The 25,253-nt window shown below is 38.8% G+C and overlaps 1 protein-coding gene across 1 annotated transcript in view; it reads left to right on the plus strand.

Annotated features, from left to right (window-relative positions):
• COLEC12 (collectin subfamily member 12) overlaps positions 1–25,253 on the plus strand; it is a 242,615-nt gene that overhangs the window by 28,825 nt on the left and 188,537 nt on the right. The gene's annotated exons all lie outside the window — the stretch shown is intronic.

Below are 25,253 nucleotides of genomic sequence, written 5' to 3' on the forward strand. Positions count from 1 at the left end.
GGAGAGAATTCATCTACTTTTGGCTACATTTTTTTCTCCCTGACTGTTCTTTAATTAAAGTTAATAATCTCCAGCTCTACTAGCTCCCCATTTCCCCCATCTTTTTCCCCCTTTTGAATGTTTCTTCCTAAGTGCAGTTACACTCTCTTCTTTCTTCTCCTCCCCCTCTTCATTCTTCTTCCCCCCTTCTCTTCCTCCTCCCCTCCTTTTCCACTTCTTCCTCCTCCTGCTCTTTCTCCTCCATTTGTGTTTTCATTAATGCTGGAAGCTCCTGGGGAGGAAACCTCCTCTAGTGATGTAAATGGGCAACTATTCTGTAATTTGTAGTCTTAGAAAATTGCCTAGGGCACTGGGAAGTTAAGTGACTTGCCCAGACACCTCTCAAGTACATGGTGGAACTCTAGGACTTGAACTCAAATTTTCCTGGCCCCTAGGCTAATGCTCTAAACATTGGACCATGCTGTCTCTCAGTTACTTAAATATATAGCATTTGTATTGACCTTTACAGCTTTCAAAGCACTTTCACATGCATTCTTTACATTTGATCTTCAGATCAAACCTCAATCCTGTGAGGTAGGCAGGATAGATATCATCATCATCATCATCATCATCATTCATTCATTTCATCGCCATTATCATTCAAACTTTGAAGGTGAGGACACTAAAAAACAAAAAGGTCAAGAGAATTTTGAGTTCAAAGCTTTGCCCAAAACTATTACAAAGCTAGTGAGTGGGATAAATTGGAGATAATCTTCAGAGGGAAGGCATTTGCAAAACTGGGTCTTAAACCTAAGTTCAACTCTTTTACCACTTTCCAGTGCTATGCAAATCCTTTGCTTAATTTTTTTCTCTTTTAAATTTTTTATTTTAATAACAAATTTCCATGTAAGTTTTCTAAAGTTAGCCATATCACACTCTTGACTACCATTAAACTCCCAGTAATGGCTAGGTTACCCACTTCCTTAGCTTAATTTCTATGGAAATATTATTTTCTAGAAATGTTAGGCACATCTGGACAGTAGCTAAATGACCGACTACTTGGCAGAGGGAATAAGGTTATCCTCTTCTTCTATCAGATAAATGGAAACAATCATCTCTTCCTGCTCACTTCACAGGGTTCTAGTGAGGGTAAAAGAACATTCTGAATTTAAGAGGTGTGATGATGCTGATGACAGTAATGGAGGCACTCGCTCTCCATTTGAAGTATTTTATTGAGCTGAATGAAGGGGTGAACCTGGGCAAGTTGTAACCTCCATCAACTTTAATTTCCTCATCTGAAAAATGGAGATGATTATAATATTCACTTCCCAAAGCTGTTGGAAGAATAAAATGAGATTGTATTTGTAAAGCACTTTATAGACCATAAAATATTATATAATTGCCAGTTGGGCATGGGGAGATTGAAGTGCATTTGCCTGGCAGCCAAGTGAACTTGGTGCTCCATCACTTATTAGCTATGTGGCTTTAGGAAAAAAAAAATCACTCTGTGCCTCAGTTTGCTCATTTGTAATTGTGTCTCTATTATCCCCTTCCATCACTGTCATTCCTCAATTCTATGATACTGTAACCTTTGTGTGTTTGATGGGGCTCCAGAGCATGACTTCTGAGTTCCAAGAGTTCCAGAAGTGTTGCTCAGACAATGGAAAAAGACAAAAGGATTTTGGACTCTCTCCTCATATTCTGTCCCTCTTGATGTGGTAGGTTTGGGTATTGATTGGCTTTTTACATTCCTTCCTAGTACCTGGCACAGGGTAGGGACTTCATGTGTGTCGCCTCACCTCATTGATCTGACTTGGTAGTGGGGAACAGATGTTTGGAGAACAGTCACTAGGATTTAAGTCCCTTTGTTCTGTGATAGAGCCATGCCTGTCTCCCTGACCTCATCTCCCTGGTCCATGGTAGGGGAAGGTGGGGGGAGATAAATCCAAATCTGCTTTCTTCATTGCACTGGGTTTTCCTTTGTTGTTTTTGGAATACAAATTCATTTAATAACAGGATGCTCAAAGTATGAATGATGGAAGACCAGGAGATACATTGCTGAGCTTACGAAAAACATGGGTAAAAGTCTTGTAGATTTAAAAGTTTACAGTGAGTAATTGTGGGCAGCTGGAAACATTTGTTGGTCAGTGTTTGGCAAACAAAACTCTAACCAAATTGCTTCCCTGGGGCTCAGCTTTAAGGATTATTAATAGCCATAATGTGTTTTCTGTCATTAGTCACATCATTCAGGGAGAGAAACAGATCCATAAGGTTGCAAGTTGTGAAACAATAACAACAAACAGGAGGAAGTCATTCTCTGTGAAGTGGAATTCAGTTCTTTGCGGGAAAAGTAGTGATAAAGTCTCAAGGAAGAAACTTGGAGAATAGTATTTATGGGAAAGAGGTTTGTTGTCATTTTTAAAAAAGGCACATCCTGGGTATCTTTGCCCATCTCCCATGCCAATGGACACAAATGTGCATTCAGCTTTGCCCTTAAAGGACCTCACTTGCCCACAGTTTCACATGCATATGCATACAAGCTTCCTAAACTGCAAAAGAGATTTAATACTCCTGCTACCTAGGATAATTTGTGAAGAAAGTGTTTTCTTTTTCAAAAAACACATTTTATTAATGTCATTTGTTGCTACATTGCCTAAATTTCCCTGTGTTTCTTTCTCTCCTCTGTCCAGAAAGTCATCCCTTCCCAATGACATTTTTTAGAGGAAAAAAAATCAATCAAACCAATCAATTCATCAAAAAAGTCTGAAAATGGGGGAGGGGGCAGCCAGGTGGCTCAGTGGATTGAGATCCAGGCCCAAAGATGGGATGTCCTGGGTTCAAATTTGACCTGACACTTCCCAGCTGTGTGACCCTAGGCAAATCACTTGACCCCCATTGCCTAGCCCTTATGGCTCTTTTGCCTTGGAGCCAATACACAATATTGATTCCAAGACGGAAGGTGAGGGTTTAAAAAAAAATGGCTATACTAATTCACAGCTTCACTATCAATGCATTAATGTTCCCATTGAAGCTACAAAGTACTAGATATATGAAAATTATTATTATTATTATTCACAGCCACTTAAAAGTAAGGCCCTTCTTATCTCTCTATTTAAACTCTGTAAAATAATTAAAAATAATATGAAATTAACAATAATTAATGTCTAATTGGCAAAGGGCTAACTAAACATATAGAGGGCTCAATAAATACTTATTGAATTTGATTTCACCAGTGTCTGGGATCTCCTCTTCCAGGGCCTTTGTTCATCATGCACTTCCCAGGATGTAAAGGCAGTATACAAAATTCGCATTCTATGTCTATGGTCAAGTCTCTGGGCTGCTGCCTGTCAGGACACTAAGAGGGTGCTGAAGGCCCAAGAGTGTGGTGGATTATTTGGACTTTCTTCTGAAAAAGAGAAAACATTCATCTTTAGCTAAAATGTTCCTGTCAAGCAGAAGTGATGATTCCTTCTGGGAAGCAGGGTGGAGTTTCTAGTTTCAGTGAAGAAAAAAACCCTAAAGTTCTTTCCTGAGTAGATGCTGCTCAGGGGAAGCAGTCTGTTGTCCCAGTTGGGCTCCCCTGCTTGGGCTTTGGGGACCAACTGCCCTTCTCAAAGCATCTCCCTCACTAGGACTTCAGATTTGAGTAGTGAAATGCCTTTGAAGTCATCTGTTTCAGAAAACAAACTTGCTCTCCTCTCACATTCCTCTCACCACCTTCCTCCCCAAAGACTGACACCAGCAATGTTAACCCTTTCCCCTGATAAGAATGTTAGGAATTTCCATCATTTCCTGTGGAGAATGACTAAATAAGCCCAGTGTGAGGGCTGTCCTTTCAGCAGCACCTTTCCCAAATATCTCTAACCAGAAAGAATGAAAAAATAGGTCAGCAGGGATGGAACTGAAAAGAGAAATGTGTTAAAGAACAATAGAGCGTAAGTCTAGCTTGATACCCCCCAGGTGATTTTTTTTTTAATTTTAATATTATTTTATTTGGTCGTTTTCATACATTATTCACTGGAAACAAAGATCGTTTTCTTTTCCTCCCCCCCCCCCCCCCCCCCCCCCCCCCCCCCCCCCCGCCTTTCCCTCTCCCATAGCCGACGCATGATTCCACTGGTTATCACATGTGTTCTTGACTCGAACCCATTTCCCTGTTGTTGGAGTTTGCATTATAGTGTTCATTTAGAGTCTCTCCTCAGTCTTATCTCCTCCAACCCTGTGGTCGAGCAGTTGCTTTTCAGTGGTGTTTTTACTCCCACAGTTTATCCTCTGCTTGTGGGTAGTATTTTTTTTTAGATCCCTGCAGATTGTTCAGGGAAATTGCATTGATACTTATGGAGAAGTCCATCACCTTCGATTGTACCACAATGTATCAGTCTCTGTGTATAATGTTTTCCTGGTTCTGCTCCTTTCGCTCTGCATCACTTCCTGGAGGTTGTTCCAGTTCACATGGAATTCCTCCACTTTATTATTCCTTTTAGCACAATAATATTCCATCACCAACATATACCACAATTTGTTTAGCCATTCCCCAATTGAGGGGCATCCCCTCATTTTCCAATTTTTGGCCACCACAAAGAGCACAGCTATGAATATTTTTGTACAAGTCTTTTTGTCCATTATCTCTTTCCCCCCAGGTGATTTTTTAAAAAACATTTAAAACTATGAAGTAAGCATCTCTACAAAGACATCAACAATTTTAGCATTTATATTCTGTAAATCATAATGAATTCAGCTTTGTCTGAATCTATGAGAATTTATATACAATATAAGAAATAGGTTAAAAAAGAAAATATCAGACATTAATTTCTTTTAACTATTCAAATAATAAGGGACCTCAACAGATCATCTAGACCATCTCCCTGCTTCCAAGAGGTCAACATTCATAATATTCTAGAAAGATAGCTGTCTATCCCTTTTTTAAAAATCTCTTGAAAAGGAATTTCCTAAAGAGATTTATTTACCGTTTTCTTAAACTAAGGCAATAGAGTAGATAGATTGGTAGAGGAGATAGACCGCTGGTTTTGGAGGCAGGAAAACCTGAGTTCAAATCTTTCTTTAGACACATTAGCTGTGTGACCCTGAGCATATCACTTAATTTCTTTGTTGCCTTGATCTCCTAATCTGTAAAATTAGAGGATGAACAGGAAGACCTCTAGGACCTTTTTCAACTCTAAGTCAATGATTCTATAAATCAGGTCTAGGCTCAAAGTTTGCCCCTAATACTTACTAATTGAGTAGCCCTACTAGAGTTGTGACCCAAGTCACTTAAATTATGTGTGCCTCAATTCTGTAAGACAGATCTACTGTATCATAGACTTATTGAGACAATTATAGAATCAGGGGCATCTTGAAGGCTCCAAAGAACCATCTAAGAGTCCATTTCATAAATTGTGGTTTTGCCAAAAGAGGAATCTTAACATACAACCTGATTTCTGCCTCAAACATGAATACTAAATTTATCTGTGGTTACCACCATGGCTTTTGGAAGGAACAAATTAGACTACTAATTAAAATTTTCATAACTGCTTCTGACCCCAAGGGGGTCATTACAGCCCCTTGGTGAAGATTATGAAACACTTAATCCATTATCCATTTGGCTAAAGAGTATTTTTTTTTGTATGGTGGGCAGAATTTGATTGGAAAAGGACAGCAATTTCCATTTTTCAAGAGTATCTCATAGCCTTTACTAGAGAAGTAAAATAGTTATAGTCAATTTAGATAGATCAAATCAACAGTAGCTCCTTCATTTCATAATGAATATAGTAATGCATATAGTAAAATTGCCCATCTGTTTCAATTATAATTCTCACCCCTAAACTCCCTGATTTTCAGTTGCTCATAAATTTGGGTGAAGGGGTGTGGCAGGGAATCTGTATTTTCTACAATTGGTCTTAAGCTGAATATGTTTTCTTTTTATTTCTGGAAAGGTTTTAGAAAAATCCACTTAGTTGTTTTTTGGTTGGCAGCATGAAAAAATTAGGATATTTCCAGTGGTGGATTGTAGGGGATAAGATGGGAAAGAAGTCAATCCTTTTCATTAAAAAAACAATTCAAGCAACTGAAAAAATAGCTGAGTTTTGAAAGTTTGCTTACTAGTAATGTGAATTGTTCAGAGACCTTTTGTTAAGTATAGGGTAGCTGTGGCCATGGCTCTGAGGCCACAGATTCTGGGGAAACTCAGGTTTAAGGGTGATATCCATGGTCAATGAAAGAAACTCTGAAGTTGTTTACATTTCTCTTTAGCATCCTTTTTTGTTTGTTTGTTTGTTTGTTTGTTTTGGTGGGCTTCTTCATTCAGGGAACTTACATTCTAAAGGGAGAAACAACCTGTGAGCAACTATGTACATATAAAATATAGCCAGTGTAAAAGTGTGAGAATTAAAATTAACACACAATAACTCAAGTATCATATTTATAAGATTTATTAAATTAAAAACTAGAATTAAAAGGTAGCTAACTAACTCAAGCCATGGTCTCAAGAAAGAAGAGAAAGAGGGAAAAGTCCCAGAAAGTTAAAAACCATAACGTAAAGACCCACATCAGTGAAGGGAAAAAGATGCTGGGAAATACAAAAGGAATTCTGGGGAACGTAGTTCAAAGGTAGAAAATTTCCACTTATCCAATGTGGCATAATTCCAGAAGGAAGGCAAGGAAGAAGGAAAAGAATGAGAAGGGGGGACAAGAAAGGCCTCTTTCTGAAGGTGGCCTCTGAGTTGAGTCTTGAAAGAAGCTAGGGAATCCTGGAGCTGGAAGTAAAGAGGCTGAAAATTCTAGACATAGAATATGGAGGAGGGAGTTGTAGTGTCATGTCCAAGGAATAGCAAGGAGACTGAATCTGGATTGTAAAGGACATGGAGGGAAAGAAAGTATTCAAAGACTAAAAAGGTAGGAAGGGGTCAGAATGACTCATGAGACCTCCTGGAGACAAGGACTAGAGGCAATCAAATAGGATTTAGGATTTAAATTTTTGTTCATTCAAATTCACAATGGAGAATGAAGTGGGAATGAAGGATCACAAGAAGTAGGTCTCTGTATCCCTTAAATGTCATTTCATGGTTGATTTCCTACTCTTCCAATAAAGCTTAAAATGGCTCCATTCACTTCCCTCTCCAATCTAACCTTTACACGGAGGATACCAAAGTAATTTTCCTAATGCTCAGGTCTAACCAAGTCATTTTCTTGCATAAAATCCTTTAGTGGCCTCCTATTCCTTTAGTTTGGGGTGTATTTCAGGGGAGCAGCTAGGTGGCTCAGCAGATAGAGAGCCAGGTCCAGAGATGGGCAGGTTCTGGGTTCAAATTTGGCCCCAAATACTTCCTAGCTGTTTGACCCTGGACAAGTTGCTTAATCCCTGTTGCCTAGCCCTTCCTGCTCTTCTACATTGGAACCAATACACAGTTGATTTATTCTAAGAGAGAAGGTAAGGGTTTGAATTTTTTTTTGTTTTTGTTGCTTGTGTTGTTGTGGGGAAGGAGGGTCCAGAATAAAATGTAAACTCCTTAACTTAGTATTTAGAGGTCTCTGCAATCTAGCTCTAATTTCTTTTTGCAGCCTTATTACATGTAGTTTATGTCCTCACCATATGGAATGGCTTGGTATTTCCTGATCTTAATCTTTTATCTTTAGTAGTAGTCTCATCGGTAACCGAGGATGAAGATTGTCTTTGTGTGCTTTCATCTGTGATGTAGATGAGTGTGCACAAAGACACTTGTGCATGAAGGAGATTTAAGTGGAAAAGTCGATGCACAGAGACAGTCCCACTCTCTCGGCATTGGAAGCCTGGGTCCAGTGGCATGAAAAGTCTTTACACCTGGAGACTTCCTCAGCTGCATTGGATGGCCGTGCTGTCTTTTGTGCTCCAACACGCCCCCGAGCACTCCACAGTGCTTTGCTGCATAGCCCTCTCAGCCGTTGAACCTTCTTATTGGTTTCTTCCATCTGTTCAGCCGAAGCAGTCTGCACATGCTGGGTGAGCAAAGCCTTAGTTCACCAGGGGTCAAGGACCCAATGGCTACCCTCACAAGGTTTAGCCAGCCTGTCGAAGCCATTGCCCGGGGTGTGGCCGCTGCCACATGCTAGCAGCTACTGGGAGCCACAAGTGAGGGCTGGGTGTCAGGTGGGGGTCAGAGGCTGGAGAGCTGCCCTAGAAGGGCACGACTTTTATCTTTAATATCTATGCATTTCCACAGATTACCCCACATGCCTGGATCATACTCCCTCTTCATCTCTTCCTGTTGCAACCCTTCTCTTCCTTCAAGGCTCAGCAAGGTGGAACCTTCTTCACTAAGCCTTTCCTGATCTGTCCTCATTTTCTCAGACCTCCTTGGGCCTTTCCTTCCAACCTATCCTTTTCTGCACCATATATCATACTTGTAAAAATGTCACACCCTCCCTCCCCCGTGAGCTTGCAAAGTCTTTGAAGTCAGGAATTGTAGATGTTTTCATTTTTGTAGTGCCAGTACTTAAAGCAGGCCCTTCTATAATGTAGTTCCTTGAATAAAAGATTTTATAATAGGCTGGATTGATGTCAGTCTTTCTCCTGAACATTTTGTAAGAGAGGGAAATAGATCCAGCATGCAAAAAGAGCGACTCAAGCGAGGAAGGGCAATGAGGACAGAAGATTCCAAAAAAGGAACAGAAAAGGGCTGAGGAGAAACTGCCAGATTCAACTCACTTCTCTTTGGGAACTCCTCTAGAGTGGTTGGTCTAAGAGAAACCTCTGAGACAGAAGACCTTCTGAGCAGGGATCATCTCTCAGGATACCCAAACCCCTTGGATCCAGCTAGAGATTAAAGGAGTGGATGGGGCTTTATTATAAAGCCATACACCCAAAGAAGACTTCTCTCTTTATCCCCTAAAGTTGTCCTGTGAACTTCATGCTACAACTAGGATAGATAGAAGTGAGGACAGAAATCACAACTGACCAAGGAGGGTCAGGCAGACAGCCTGAACCCCCCAGGATTTGGGGAGGGGTTAGTTGTTAGTTCTTAGGGATCTCCTGCTTCCCACTTCCCTTACTCAACAACCCTATTCTCCCTGTCTTGCGTGTCCCTTTAGAATAAAAGAATGATTTCTTTTAGATTAAGTTGCCTGCCTCATAACATCCAGGAAGAGAACTGAAGCTTGGGGAAGAAAGCTATTCTTTTCCCTCAAGGAGGGAGAGTCAACTTCAGTCATTGACTTTATATTTAACTCAGTCTCTGAAGGGACATATCTTGTCCCTCTAAAAGACAGTTGGTGCTGTCTTCACCAGGGGAAAAGAGGGGAGGCTCAATCTATCCCTCCTCTCCATTTTTTGGCTCCATCCCACCTCTCTCACTCTCTAATCTCAAAGTTTTCATGGTGGGTGACTCCATTCTCCCATCCATTACAATTTGAAGTGCTCCTTAGTTAGGCCAGTGGACTACAGAGAGTTAGGACCATTCTTAGGAGCTACACCTCTCATGTGTGAGGTCCATCTTTTCCCTCATCAAAAGGAGTAGTTGCTGGGACCCTCAAAGTATCCAATTCATTCCAAAAAGTATTTATTAAACAACTACCATGTTTGGGAATAGTGCTAGAAAAAATGACAAAATGAAACAATCTCTGGCTTAAAGTAGCTTAGATTCTACTGAGAAAGGGGGATGTATTAGTTCCTATAACCCTCCTTCCTTGCCTATGTAGTCCTGGAAGGGTTAATCACTCCTGCTGGGGCTGCTGTTATTTCTTCTACTCTCAGCAAATTCTTCCTGGAAGACTGCCATGAATTTCTCAGAGCTGTAGGGTCTCACACCTCTGTGTTTTATTATTGTCATTATCATTGATATATAGCATCAGTGTGGTATTAGAATGAATGAAAGACTTGAAGATGCTCTATATCTCACAGCATCTGAAATTATCTTGAAGACCTCATGTCCAGAGTCTGTTGTTTATTTTGTAATCTTATGCCATTTTTATTTCTGCCTTTTCATCTTGGCTGCAAGAGATTTGTAGCAAAAAAAAAAAATCTCACTCTAGGAAATCCTGAATCATCCTCAGCTTCATTCTTCCTGTTTCTTAATAAAGTTTTCACTTATTTCCTTTTGTACTTGTCAGTAAAAATAGTCTCAAAATAGTTAATATTACCAGGGCTTTTAGGGAAAGCAAATCCAGCAAAAGTATCCTTTCTGATGAGCTTGTGACTTGTGACTAGGGATAGTTTTACATATAAATTTCCTTTTGGAATAGATTTTTAGAAATCATTTTGGAAGAGGACAAACGGTAACAATTTATGGACATTTTATGTCAAACATTTTATTCACCAATCTGAAAAATTATAATCTGATATTTTCTAGAAAATAAAAAAGCTTTCATGGGGGAAATTATTTTTTTTCTGGGTTTTTTGGGTCTTCTTTCTAATCTAATCAAAAACTTTACTTTTATAGTTATCTTACCAATCAGTCAGATAATGGTGACACAAGACAGACTTTCAAAGAACACTTAAAATGAGAATGTCATTGTGATATGGAACTTCATGTCAGGAATTTAGAAAGGAAACATATAAGTGAGACCAGGGAAAGAATGGAAAGGATTTTTTTAAGTGACCCACTGGATCACAGAAAAGATAAGTAGAAGGGGATAAATGGGGATTTGAAGAAAAAAATTTAGGTGAGAGTAGTGGGCCTTAACGAGTATTCCTTTTATGGAACAACATGTAGTTGGTGAGATCTACTGAGAAACAGAAAAAAAGCGAGACTGTTTAAAATGGGAAAATGGCCTTTTTAGTCAATTGGACATAAAAGTACATGATGTTTATTAGTCATTCATTATGTGCTGGGCATCATGCGTAATTTTAAAAAAGAAGTCCTTTTTAATATAAGTTAATGAAAAACAGAAAGACTTACATAAACAATGATGGATTTGCATAAAAGAAAAATAATAGCCAATTATAAAAATGGCTCCCCTCCCATCAGCAGGATTTCCAAAAGTACAACAGAGGGCACCCCAAGCTAGGGGAAATAGATGCTACCTCTCCTGTGTACTTTCATCCTCTTCCTCCTTTCTGGAGGTGAACTATGGGTTCTAGGATTGGCATATTTAAGTGTTTTAGAGAAAAATGATTAAATAGTTCTTTCTACCTCAGAGTCTTCCCATACCTGTTTATTTTCTCCGTGATCACATTCTTCCACTTAACTAAGGGTTTTTAGTCAAGTTCCTGTCTCCTTGTGCCCAACATTAAACATACCATACTTATATAGAGATCCTGCCTGGTTTAAACCCTAGAGAGTCATTTGAGGAAGGTGTTTCCTTTCCCTATTATTTCACATGTCCTACATTGTTGAGACTATTAAGTGTTAACATACAAACCCATGCTGACATTAACAGTTACTTTTAATTAGCTCTGGAAATATTTAATAAGCTAATTTGGTTCAAAGGTACTTATTCTTTATAGGAGAAAAATCTCAGAAAGGTGTAAAGTTTTCTGGGAGCCCAAGAACAAGAATACATTAACAGAGCTGGAGAGAGAACTAGGAATTTTCCGTCTATAAAATAGACACAGTACTTCTTAGCATCATTAGGGGCACTATGTGAATTGGAGTTTTAATGTGAATTAAACTGTAAAGATGTATGCCATCATTCAATCTGTACCATACCTAAAAGAAAAATAAAAGCAAGTAAAATAAATGGGCTTTAAAAACTAAACTTTAAACATTTGGTAAAAATTAACAAGTGGAAAATTCATCCCAATGCATCCTTGGTTCCAGATCAGAGTCTGTTCTATCCTCTATGTGTACTTTCTCAATCCTATAGAGATATGTAGCAAAGCTTCTGTGTCTTGAATCAATTTTTTTTCAGATTAAAATATGAAAGATTTAATTCCCTACCAATCACATAAAATCAATTAAGTCATTCTTCAAATGCATGTATCTGAAAAATTAATAAAGATATAATGTTGCCACTATGTTATTCTTACATTATAAAAATAATCCCAAGGAAATTTGGTGAGTGTTTGCAAATTCATCGTGCTGGCCATATTTATCATATTATGAAACTTTTGTTTGTGCTTTTCATGTTAATGAAAGACATACTGAATGAAAATATTATAACCCACTGGTTATTATCAAAGGAGTATCATATTAGCTATGACCTTTCCTGAGCTGATGATCCAAAAGGGACTGTGGTTTTTCTCATCTCCTCTTGCATATAATGTTCCCTATTCTAATTGGTGACTTGTATTAGAATATCAAAACAGAGTACCAGGTGGTCCTATAAATCATAGCACTTTCTCCCTTTCATTTCCCAAACTCTAGAAATAAGAGCAAGCCCCTTTCCCTAAGTGATAAAATATTATTTCATTTCTTGCTTAACCAGTGTTTCCTTTGATATTTTTTTAAATGTGTGAGCAGACAATTATGCTATAAAATTAAGCAACCCATGTGCAAGTCAAGAAGAATGAGTTTTTTTGAACAACATTAATAATTTGGGTTAGGAGAGAGATAGGGTCACCAATGCTGAAGGCTCCATTCCTCTAATATCACCATAACTCCCAAGAGGGGAACTGAGTCTAGAGGAGCCTTCCAAGATTGGAACTGAGGTTAAAAGGCTTTTTCAGGGTTGGATTGGGGCAGTAAGTTATGGAAATGCAGACTTCAAACTAAGATGATTCTGTGAGACAATTCAAAAGACCAAGTAATAGGTACATTCTAGGAAGAGACTAGAGCCATGATGGTGAACCTCTGGTATGCGTGCCAAAGAGAGCATGCAGAGAGCTCTCTCTGGGCACACTGTCCCCTTTCCCCCCAGAGTTCATTACTAGAAAGTTAGAGGGACTCAGATGGAGTTGCTCCCTTTCCCCCTCCACTGTGTCTGATGACATTTTTTCACATCCTCCTCCCCTCTGACCAGCAGCTGTAAAAATGGAGACTTGAACTAGAGGAACTGCTAGATTCTGGGAGGGGAAAAGTACTTTCAGGTACTTTTGAGGTAGAAAGAAAAATGAAAATATGTACTCAAGGTACTATTTTAAACTCCCTTTGAAGGCCTCCACAAAATTTCTAAATAACTTGCCTTCTGGCTTTTCCATTAAAAAATGATTTTTGGTATTCCTCAATACTATCTGAAATGCTTCATTTCGTTTTGCAATGGGATCACTTTAATATGAATTAGGCTAATTATATGCTATCTGAAAAAAAAATTGTACCAGAGAAGCTGGAATTTTAACAAAAGTGAGGAGTGAAAGGTGAAGTCACTTGGAATCAAAGTGTATTTGAGAGTGATAGACGTTCTGGGCTCAGTCTTTGATCCTTTCATTTATTTATTTATTTATTTATTTTTCCTATACTGATTCACTTAGTGACCTATTTCTATGTAGATGAGTCACATTTATATTTCCCATTTAGTGCTAGTCTCTTTCATGAATCACAGTCCTGCCTCATCAGCACTCTATTGGCCATTTCGAACTAGATGCCCCCTAGACATCTCAGATTCAACATGTTAAGAAGGAATTGCTCAATACTGCTTCAGCACCCAGACAAGGGAGCATACCTAGAAGGCTACAGACTTAGGGCTTCTGTGTTCACTCAAAGAGAGTAATGCTTTACTAAAAGAACTTAAAGCTACCCCAGAAGCCTGAGAGTTGAAGAAAAGTAGTTATTTTCATGGAGAGAGCAAAGAGCCTTTGAAGATGACCAGGCGATTTATGGTCAGTCAAATAAATAATTCATTAAGTATTTATTAAGCACCTACTACTATGTACCAGGCACTCTGCTAAGTGTGGAGGACACAAAAAGAGATAAAATACAGTCCTTGCCCACAAAGCAGTTCATTAAAAGAGACCACTACCATTTAGGCTTATTGTCCAGAGTTGGAAAGAGTTGCTCTGGGCACATGGATTCTCTTATTTGTGTGCCTCACTTCTAGGTTTTTCTATTATTCCCCAGAGACTATGTATTGGTGGGAGACTGTGACCTATGATTTATGAATGGATTTGATTGTATAATAGTATGCTTTTGCTTTTTGTAGAGTAAATAGAATATTAAGATTATTATGGATTTTCCTTATCATTTAACAAATATTTCATGGTAAGAGTTAAATGTCAATGCTTTGTATAAATGGGAAGTGCACCAGTGGGGGCTTAGAAGCTACAGTTGCAAGTAATAGGAATATATTCCTCACACCAAAACTTCCCCCAGGCCCTAAAGAATAAGCAATAGATGAGTGGTCATGGCTGTGGCCACTCCTCCTCCACACTCTTCCCCACCCAAAATATTTCAGGTACAGCACCAACTATGCTGGCTATATAGCTTTGAGTATGATATCCAATTTAGCACCTGCTTTCTCACCTTCTTTCTCTCTGACCTGACTAACTTCCAGTTTGGGGGGTGGGTAGGAGTGGGGTGATTAATTTCCCTTTTTTTAATCCCTATGACTTAGCATATTGCTTATACAAATGCCAACTACTTAATAAATGCTTGTTGATTAATTATTTGGGACAGGATCACAGAAGGGAAAATAGGAAGATATCAAAGACAAATACAATGTCTTTCACAGTTTTCCTAGGATCAACCCTAAGTCCCAGAGACTTAATTGAAGAAGTCTACCATGTTTAAATAATATCCCCAGGACATCTGGAAGGCCAACTCTTTGGATTTGGGGCCCCAAAGAAAGGGAAACTCCACATGCCCCTGCTTTGGGGATATTGGGTGGATTGTTAAGAGTGGAAGAAACCAATCTAGTTAATTTATCTGATTCTGGAACATAAATATTTTCCTTGCCAGTGGATCCATTTCTATAGGTGGGAAAAGATATCTATTCTATGGATAAGAGCAGATCCTCAATTGTTTTACCATTTGGAAATCAGTGGCTAAGGTGCTGTGAATTTTCTCAATAGTAAGATGGAGAGGAATTTCTCATTTTCCTCTGCAGAGTTCTAGAGGGACCATTATTATACTCTATATAGGAAAAAGGCAAGAATCAGGCTATTTGTTCCTCAAAAATTATTCTTCAATGAGTAAGAGATTAGAGGCAGCATGGAATAGTAGAAGATATTGAACTTAAAGTCAGGAGACTTGAGTTCAAATTCTGACTCAGACAATATCCCCTTGATTAAACAACAGACTTTGGGCTTCAGTTTTCTCTTCTGTTAACATAAAGGGATTGATTTGAGGGCAATCACCACAGATGAAGGTATGGACTTAGAATAAAGAAAATCTCAGTTCAGATCTTGTTCCAGATACCTACTAGTTGTGCAGCCCTGAACAAGTCACTTAATTCCTCTCAGCCTCAGCTTACTTATCTAAAAAAATGAGAATACAAACATTTAACTCTCAAGGTTGTTATTAGGATCATATAAGATAATCTATGTAAAACACTTTGCAAAATATGGTTATTATTAGTAATGATAATAAAAATGAAAATAACAAAAATAAATAGTCTAGTCCTAAGATAATAAATACCTTAAATCAGTGATGGATGCTATGAATGAGGAAGGAGATATATATAATGGATATTTGAAAGGAAAATCACTAGGACATGACTAATTAGATCAGGGGATGAAGAAGAAAGAAGAGCAAAAGATAACTTGAAAGCTCCTCCCTGCCCCACCAAACACACACACACACACACACACACACACCCCTTCTAGTTGGTGTCTGACAGCATGGCCTTGTTTAAATCCAAAGAGAGAGGAAATGTCAAACTAAAGCATGCCAAAACCAGCACCTCCAGAGAAATCCACAGGAGCAATTCTAAGCATTCTTAAAATGGAAAGTAAAATGAATAATCTGAAAATAGGTATTGGGTGATAATACATGTATAACCGAGTGGAATTGCTTGTCAGCTCTGAGAGTGGGGAGGAAAGAAGGGAGGGAGACAACAGGAATCATATAACCTTGGGAAAATACTTAAAAATAAATAAATTTGAAATGTAAAGTAGAAGCTTGTAATTTGGCTTGCCTTCACCACTTCTTCCTTGTGTTCTCTTGACACTACTTGGGAACCAGTGGAGCATATGGCCTATCAATCAGTCATCTCTTTCTCTTGTTCTCAGTAATTGACTACTATCTTGTCTTTCCCAGTAATTCATTTCTCTGAAAATCCTTTTTACCACTCTTAGACAATTCCTCATTAGCAATGTATTGTTGCTGCCTACTCACAACTCTTCATCAGCCTTTGGGTATTCCTTCCCTTAACTTCTTCAAAGACTGCAGTATTGCATGTCTTATAGTAATATAACATCCTCAGAAAAACAATGCTGTTAAAAAGAAGAAATCTTAGGATCAGTAAATAAATTGTGTTATTCCCCAAAAGCAATCTTCTTTGTTCTTCTCTGATCCAATTCTAGGTCTAGTTCATTGATCTGCCTTGAACACATGAATTTTTGTTGTTGTTGTTGGGGGGAGTGGAGATCAGGAGATCAAGGATATACAAAGTATTGTACAAAGCTTTAAAATATAAATATTTAAGAAAGAACAACTGTTAAACTTCCAGAAGAAGAGAAGAGGGCAACTATACTTTTCCTTCAAAGGAGGAAAAGTTTGAGACTACTTTCTATTGCTTATTTTTGTGGGCACTTGAAAAAGCAGAATCTGGGGGGAAGTGGGCAGGAAAGGAAATTAATCTAAATAGATGGTCATGAAAGGAATAGACACAAAAGGAGCAAACGAACCTTTTCTACCTCTTTCTATCATGTGCCCTCAATAACTTCTCTCAGTCTCAGTCATGTCTTTAATGCTCTATGGCTTTAATCTGAGAGCTGGGAATTTCCTTCTCTTAGTGTTTTAGTACTAGCCACAGAATAATGAAGAGGCTAAAGACTTGAGTTGTTTCTTTCTCATATCTATTCTAGCCAAAACCTGCCCGCCTCCAATGTTTTTGTGGCAACAGAATCCACTTCTATGTGCACTTTTTATATAAGCACCTGACAGTCAAACTAAGAGATGGAGAGATCTCAGGTTCTCTGACATCTTGCCAGAAGGCCTCCTGAGTAGTCAGTCTTCTTGAATGTGGTTTGAAGGGCCATTTTCTTTCCTGTTCTCGATTTCAGGAATGTCCTAGGAAAAGGGAAAAATCAGATCAAATTATGTTTACATAATACTGATTTTTTTTTTTTGCAAACTAGAGAATGATAGAATTGAAATGTCTTAAGAATGTTTTGACATAAGATGTCATTTAACTTCATGCAGCCTCCACTGCCCCAGCTGCCATGGGGAACAGAATCAGCTGGCTTATGCTTTCTCCCCTTTGAGCTAAGTTCCCATTTGTGCCAATTGTGTGGGAGGTATGGCAAGACAAAACTTAGACATTACTTACATGGCTCATTTTGGAACCAATGGAAGAAAGGAAATTTAATTTAGCTAAACACCCTTGGGAAAACTCAGATGACACCTGCATTAGCAGATTTTTTTTTCTTCCCTAAAGAGGGAACCTTTAACTATTCAGCACTTTTGATTCAAAAGAGTTCTTTAAGTTTCTAGCATTTAAGTACCAAATTGTATAAACCAAGCCCCAACCACCATTTTTCCATACCCCAGTAGTCCAGGAGGAAGAAATTATAAGTTTTCTGAGCGAGAGGACCACTAGATCCTATCGTCTGCCCTGCCACTGTGTCCCAAAGTCCTTTGAAACTTATTACCTTGCGCTGACATTATGGTTGAGGTCACATAGCCTGCATGGGGGTCAGACAAATGATTCATGAATTTTTGAATAACTCAGTTTAAACTCACGTCTTCTTGGCTCTGAAGCCAGTTCTTTATCCATTATACCAAGTTTTCTCTCAAGGATGAGGTTGACAAGAAATTCTAATCCAGAAAATACCATTGCTAAAGACCATTAACCATATACCATTGCATAAAGACCTACAAGGTGGGCCCAAGACTCGAGGTTCCAACTCCCCAGCATAGTTTGAAACTTATCTTATTCATCTTTGTAGCCATTCAACCAGCTGACACACCAGCCTCCTATTTCTCTTTATTCTTGTGAGATAGTGAAGAGTTGGCACATGTAGTGATAGCAGGACTGAATCTGGAGTCAGAAGGGACTTACTTTTGAATATCACCTCTGAACCTCAATAGCTGTGCATTCATGGGCTTCTTCCCTCTTTGTCTTGGTCTCTTTCTCTCTGTCTTCTGTCTGACATCCTTCTCTCAGTTTTAGTTTCCTCATCTGTAGAAGGATGTGGCTAAAAAAAAATACCTAAAACACTTACCTCAGTGCTGCCCTGGGAAATTATTTGAAATACCAGCAGCCAGGTAGCACAGTGGACAGGGCAGTGAACCTGGAGTTAGGAAGACCTGAATTCAAATTTGACCTCAGATGCCTACCAGCTGTGTGACCATGGGCAATCATTTAATCTCAATACACCTCGTATGTAAAATGGGGATAATAGCACCTATCTCCTAGGGTTGTTATAAGGATAAAATGAGATAACATTTATTAAGCACTTTGCAAACCTTAATAAATGATAGCTATTATTATTAGTGTGTGTAAAGCATTATGTAAATTTTCATTTATTTTAAAAAAGAGAGAGAAAGAAAAAGGAAAAAATCTGGCTTCTACTCTTTGTTTCCCATCCTCCACTCCTTTATTGCTCTGGCATAATTCTTTTTAACCATCAAATCACTTCCCTCCCTTCTAAAATCCTAACCCTTGAATCTACCACTCAGCCAAGGAAGCTCTGGGCTAGATCACTATGGCCCTTCTAGATTTTAGATTCCCCTTTTAAGGTGCTTTTTTTATTTCAGTAGGCATAGGATGATTTGGGGTTAGCAGCACAAGGTCCCAGACTGCAAAGAAAGTTTGTGATAGGCAATGCACCATCCCAATATTCAATTTGGGAAGCTGGGTTTCATTGAGTCCCCCACCCACCACCACCCATTAGGCACAAAGTCTATTATATCTTTAACCTTCTCTTCCATTCCTGGACTTAAATGAAACCTTATCTTTCCAGAAAAAAACAACAACAACAAAAAAACAACCAACAACTTCCCATCCTACAATAACTTCTCCAGTAGGGTATTATCTTCTTCCTTGACTCAATAGGAGAGGATAGATCAAGTTATTCCTGGCTTCCCACAGCTACTTGAAAAACATCAACCTACAACCAAATGTTTAAATAACATATCACATATCAATGCTATTTTGTTATTTCCTAGAAGTCACCACAACAAATCTAGTTCTCTCAACTTCCCCAGTCTGATTTTTTTGTTTTTCAAAATAACTAACACGAGTCTCATCTCTTGGAACAACTCAACTTATGGAGTGGTCCCCTTCTCATGCTTTCCTCCACTGCCTTTCACAGTGAAGACAGATGGTTGTATTGTGTCTGCCCCAGCTGCTTCTTTAAAATAAATAACAACATTAAAACTATAAGGACAGTAAATGAAAAAATCAAAATAAACATACAAAACAAGCGACAAAAATCTTACTGTAGTCTCCTAACCTTTTGATGAGAAAGAACCTAAAGAACGGACACACAATAAGAAAAATAAGATGCTGCTGTTCTACTTTTCCTTCTAGGCCAGTCCAAAATTCCACCATCATAATTTCTTCTACCCTCTTCCTTCATAGGCTAGGATTTAGAATAGACCTCAGAGGTAGCATGGTGGCTCTGTGACTAGAGTGAGTGCTGGCTCTGAAGTTAGGAAGACCCGAGTTAAAATCTGGACACAGACACTTACTAGCTGGATGACCCTGGGCAAATTATTTAACCCTGTTTGACTCAGTTTCCTCATCTGTAAAACGAACTGGAGAAGTAAATGGCAAACCATTTCAGTATCTTTGCCAAGAAGGCTTTAACTAGAGCCATGAAGAATTCAGGCACTACTAATTGATTAAACAAGAACAACAGCAGAGATGGAACAGCCTTTAACTAAATCATGAATCCTGTTTATACTGTTTCTGACATATAGTCATCCACACTCTTCCTGAAGATCTCCAGAGATGGGAACCTGAAGTCAGCCCATTCAATTTTAGGAATGATTATAATTGTTAGGAACTATTTCTTTATATTGAACTAAAATTTGCCTCCTTGTAACTTCTAGTAATTGATCCTAGTTCTTCCCTCTAGGACCAAGCAGAAAATCATCTTTTAAAAAAAAAAAGGGAATCCTTCAGATATTCAAAAACTGATTTTATTTCCTCTCCCCATAGCCTTATCATTCTCCCAAACTGTACTACCAACTTTCGGGAGAATTCCTTCTCTTGACTCCATTTAAATGCAGAAGTAGCATTTGCATATCCAGCCCCAGACCCGGAATGTGCTCCCTCCTTATCACCATCTTTTAGAGATTCATTTTAATCCTTGTAGCAAGCCTCAGCTCAGAATCTACCTCCTCTATAAAGCCTTCCTTATTATGTCAGCTACTATGACATTTTTGACCCTCAGATTACCTTGAATTATCACTGTCTGCAAAGACGTTCTTTTCCCCAAAAGTGTAAGCCACTTGACAGCAGACGGATGTATTTTGTTTTCATCCCTAGAATTCAGCACAGTGCTTCAGAGTAGGCAGGCATTTAATAAATGTTGGTTGAACTTAGTTTAATTATCCATTGTCATCTTTCTAACCACAAGAAGGGGTCTCATCTCTTTGTTGATCTTTGTAGAATCTGGAGGATCAGAATTCTTGGCAGCCATCTCTTCTGAAATTTATATAATATATTGGTGTTTTCAGTTTCAAATGCCTGCACACATGGTACATGTAATCACGGGTGAGTTACATGATTCGAATACATGGAGCCAAATCTTGACAAGAATGCCACACAATATAACTTGGCTTGACTAAAGACCCCAAAGGCAGTGGAATTCCTGAATTCATCTCCAAGGTGAAGAAAACTAAGACTTGGCTAAGGCTTGAACCAATGTATAGAATAACACTAGGGAAGGATGAAGACGGTGGGGAACTTCAGGATTTGCAATGCATGAAGTATCCTGACATATTCTGTGGCTTGTCCCAGGTGGTCTGCTAGAAAAGAACCTTCGATCATGAGGCAGAATAAGCATGAGTCACCTGGGATCTCTTTTTTGGATGACAACAGAGGGTCTCTATGTGAGTTTAAATAACATATCCGCTCAAAAACTCTTCCTGCTCTAATACTGTTGTTCACTAAGCTAAGTGCCAGGTCTGAAGAACTGAATCAAATTTTTTTCTTTTCCACTCTCTCTTATTGGGAGGATTCCTGAAGTAGAAGCTTAATCAGGTTAATGAATCATCATTCACCACTGATTTTTTTTTAAGCCAGAATTTCAGGGTATTCTCCCCTGGGAGATATGGGAAGGTCACAGAGTGGTTGGCTAAAAAGCCAAATTATACAAATGGATGATGAATGAGGGAGGAAAATCAGATAAACTGATACATGTGTTTTGCACGTGACTTTATTCAACTCCCAGGTCTGCTTTCAAAAGGACTTGAACATGTTCCTTTCACCTAAGCTCTCTTAACTCATAGTTGTGAGAAGGAAGCCAGAAAAGAGTGTACTTTGACTGGCTCTTCTTCCCTTGCTATTAATTCTTAGAAGCAAAGGCAGAAATGGAAAGAGCCATCCCTAGCAACTAAGAGATATTTGCCTATCTTTGCCATTGAAGAGTCTTCATCCTTAATAAACTTTGAAGTAAAGGAAATTTGTCTTTGAGATGCCTCATGATCTGCCCTTCTCCCCAACCCTCTCTCCCACTTCCAACATGTCCTGTTGCTTCCCCCAGTCTCTACCCTTACTACCCCCAGTCCTTTGATTCTTTCTTGTAGTCCTGGGTCATTTCTATCATTGAGGAAGGTGAATGGATAAACTAATTCATACTTAGGTGTTAATGTCAATGTGTTAATCTCTCCAGGGTATTTACTTTTTTAAAGACCTTCAGCTCAATGGCAAAATTTAACTCAAAGAAATGAATAACTAGTGATTATATTTCAGATACCTTAGCTGCACCTTCATATCAGGATTCGGAGCTATGGAGATCAGAAGGTAGTGTAGTTTAGGAAAGGACTGGAGGTGGGGACTCAGGAGATGGTTAGGGAGAGGGGAGTAGGCTCTTCCTTTCCAACAAATCACATCAGTTGGGCAGCCATCTATGTCCTTTGCCTATTAGGCACTCCTTTGCCCTTGTATAGTCTAAGAGTGACTTGAATTATTGATGGCCTAATGACTAGATCTGTCCATTAATCAGTCAAATTTCAGTCATCAACAAGTCATCTTCAGTGAGATGAGGACTACGTGCAAAGTACCATAAAGCAAAGGATACAGAACAAGTAGTGGATATAGTTCTTGTCCTTGAGAAGGTTATATAAATAGGTCAGACATTAATAAAAGTGTAGAAATTTAAGTAACAGAAACAAAACATATCTAGCCAGCTGAAGAGAAAAAAACTGAAGGAAAATGTGATGATTGTCTTGTCTATAACTTCTATGTGAAAGGGATTAGATTTATTCTGTGGGGCTCCAGAGGGCGGAGCTGGGACAATGAACAGGAGCTGTAGAGCAACAGTTTCGATCAGTATAATGAATAGTTTTCTAACACTTAGAAAGGTCCACTGTGTAATAGGATCTCTCTGAAAAATTTAAATTCCCTGAAACAAGAAGATAACTAAGTGGTTCAGTGGACAGAGAGCCAAGCCTGTAGATGGGAGGTCCTGGGTCCAAATCTGCCTTCAGATACTTCCTCAATGGGTGACCCTGGACAAGTCACTTAACCCTCATTGCCTAGCCCTTACCAGTCTTCTGTCTTGGAACCAATACTTAGTATTTTTTTTTTCAGAGAAAAAAGAAAATGATTTCATTTATGGTCCAACATGGTAATAAAAATCAGAATAATTATGTAGGAAATGAGGATGAAAGATTTTTTTCAGGGGGAAGCCACAAGCAATGATAGATGAATCCCAATACTTAGTATTGATTCTTAGATAAAAGGTAAAGATTTTTTTTTAATTCCTCATAGAAGGGATTCCAGCATCAGCAAGAGATTTGACTTGATAAGTTCTAAGGTTTCTTTCAACTCTCAAAAATCTTAACATGTGACAATTTTCCAGAGATACAGGCAAGTCCATAACAATGAAGGAACTGTGAAAGCTTGGACACTAAAGAACTAGGTGAAAATGAATCCACAAAATGGATTTAAGCAACATAGAATGCAGCCCTCCAGGGACAGTGGACAGGAAAGTGAATCTGTGTGATTAATAGAGCTGACTTAAACAATTAAAGAACTAGGTGAGGATCAGTGACAGGAGGCATGTCTGTCTGTTGCCCAAGAACTAGTTTCACCAGGATTGGGAGGATCTCACCACCAGAAGATTGTCTACTAGCCAATGTATTTCTTTGAACCATGACAACTTGTGAAAACTGCCTATGAGGGGTTATAGAGGCAGCATGGATAGAGGAATAAAGGGCCAGTTTTAACAACAAGAAGTGCCTTTGAAACGGTAAGGATAGACAAGTCATTAAAGCTCTCAGTACTCCAGGCAATTGTCCAGTTTTAGATGACAATAAGTTATAGAGGAAGTGCTGGTCTGACTCAGTGGAGAGAATATCTATAGCCAGAGTTCTTGACAAAGATCAAATCACCAGTCCAGAACCAAAAGACCCAAAGATTTGAAGTGCTGACCAAGCTCAGAAACTTGCTTTAATCAATGACAATAAAATTCTGTTTTTATGTAGTGCTTTAAGATTTACTAAGCATTTTTTCTTACACTAGCCCCACAGAGCTAAAGCAGTACGCATACTGTTATTCCCACCTAAAGGAAATATGCTCTGAGAAGCTGGATGACTTTCTGTGAGTAACACAACTAACAAAATGCAGAGTTAACATGCAAATCGGGGTCTTCTGACTCCAATTATAACACTGGAACATTTTGGAACCTTGAAATGCTGGAATTCAACTAGGAAGACTGGCATTCCTGAATCAGTAGGAGCCACAGTAAGACAGTCATAGCTTGTTTAATATGAGAGACATAGTGAAATGGGTTCAGTGAGACCTCTCGGAGTAATTAAGGAATGCAGGTTAAGCATTTAATAGATGGTCAACATCAGATACTTACCTCATTGACAGTGGCCATACGGCAAATCTTAGGCAACTTCCTTTCAGTCTTTCAGACTTGTAGTCTACCAAACCCTTTCAGTCTTCCTTCAATACTTCCATAGATCACAGAATGCATGACCTCATTGGTCTGGTGCCTTTGGTGCAAATCTTAATCCATTTATACCTGCCCATTCTTGGAGACCTTCCTCTAGGATATGTTTACATTTCATGGGTACCTAAATAGATAGATTCCCAATCTATCCTTACGTTCCTTGTCCCCTTACAACATTACCAGCCCCTCTCCATTTCAGATTATATCTCTCCTTATATAATTTTTTAGGTATTTTCCATCATTGGAAATATGCTTCAGCCTACTTCCACCTACCATGGACAACCCAAATTTGGATTGCTTGGAGACAGTGGTGTTTCAAGATTCTCCGCCCTACAGCAGTGCTGGGAGAACATTTGTGTTGAGAAGATGTGTCTTTTCACTGTTAGGTAGCTTGGAATCATTCAAAACACTACACAATCCTCCATTTGCAGCCTAGCCCACTTTCTTCTTCTTGTTCAGCTTTAAGCTCAACTTGTCCGACTGCAGTTACTGTCCTCCAAAAATGTACCAAAACACTAAAGTCCATCCAAGGCTGTCTACCCAACTTTATGTTATAGTTAAGGCAACAGATATTTTCTGTCCTTTAAGTTTTACTTTATGGATTGTTAGCCTGGTTGTTATTTAAGTAGTCACAGATCTCATTGAAGAGGTGATATATTTTAGGGCTTGATTCAATCAGCAGAAGGTCAGCATTGTGCTGTGTCAGAGGCTTGAACTCAAAACCTGGTTGTGCCACTTATTTTGTGATCTTGGAAAAGTCATTTAACCTCTCTAAGACTCAGTATCCTCTTCTCTAAAATGGATGAGTTGGACTCTTAGGTTTCATCTAGTGCTAAATCTGGAATCCTAAAAACACCTCTGTCCTAAATATCATCTGAAAATAGTAGCCTTGCTCCCTTTATAGGCGATTTTACTTCTATTTGGGTCTTAAATAAGCCATCTTCCATGACAATGGCAAACATCTTTGGCAAGCAAACAACTTCTAGTTCTTCTCTATGACCGATGTTAATAACCTAACAGTTGTTGAATAGAGTTATCTCCATGGTTTCATTTATCAAGGGATCTTGTAGGATGTTAGTATACATATGAGAGTCTCCTTGATAGAGAAGAGGCTTTATAGACTCAAGTTTTCTCATTTCCCAGAATCCCCTCCAGCAGTGCACAGTCCCTTTGCCACAATGAAAAATGTGGTGCA

The sequence above is a fragment of the Monodelphis domestica genome, chromosome 3 (assembly GCF_027887165.1).
Source record: "Monodelphis domestica isolate mMonDom1 chromosome 3, mMonDom1.pri, whole genome shotgun sequence".
In the NCBI taxonomy this organism is placed as follows: domain Eukaryota; kingdom Metazoa; phylum Chordata; class Mammalia; order Didelphimorphia; family Didelphidae; genus Monodelphis; species Monodelphis domestica.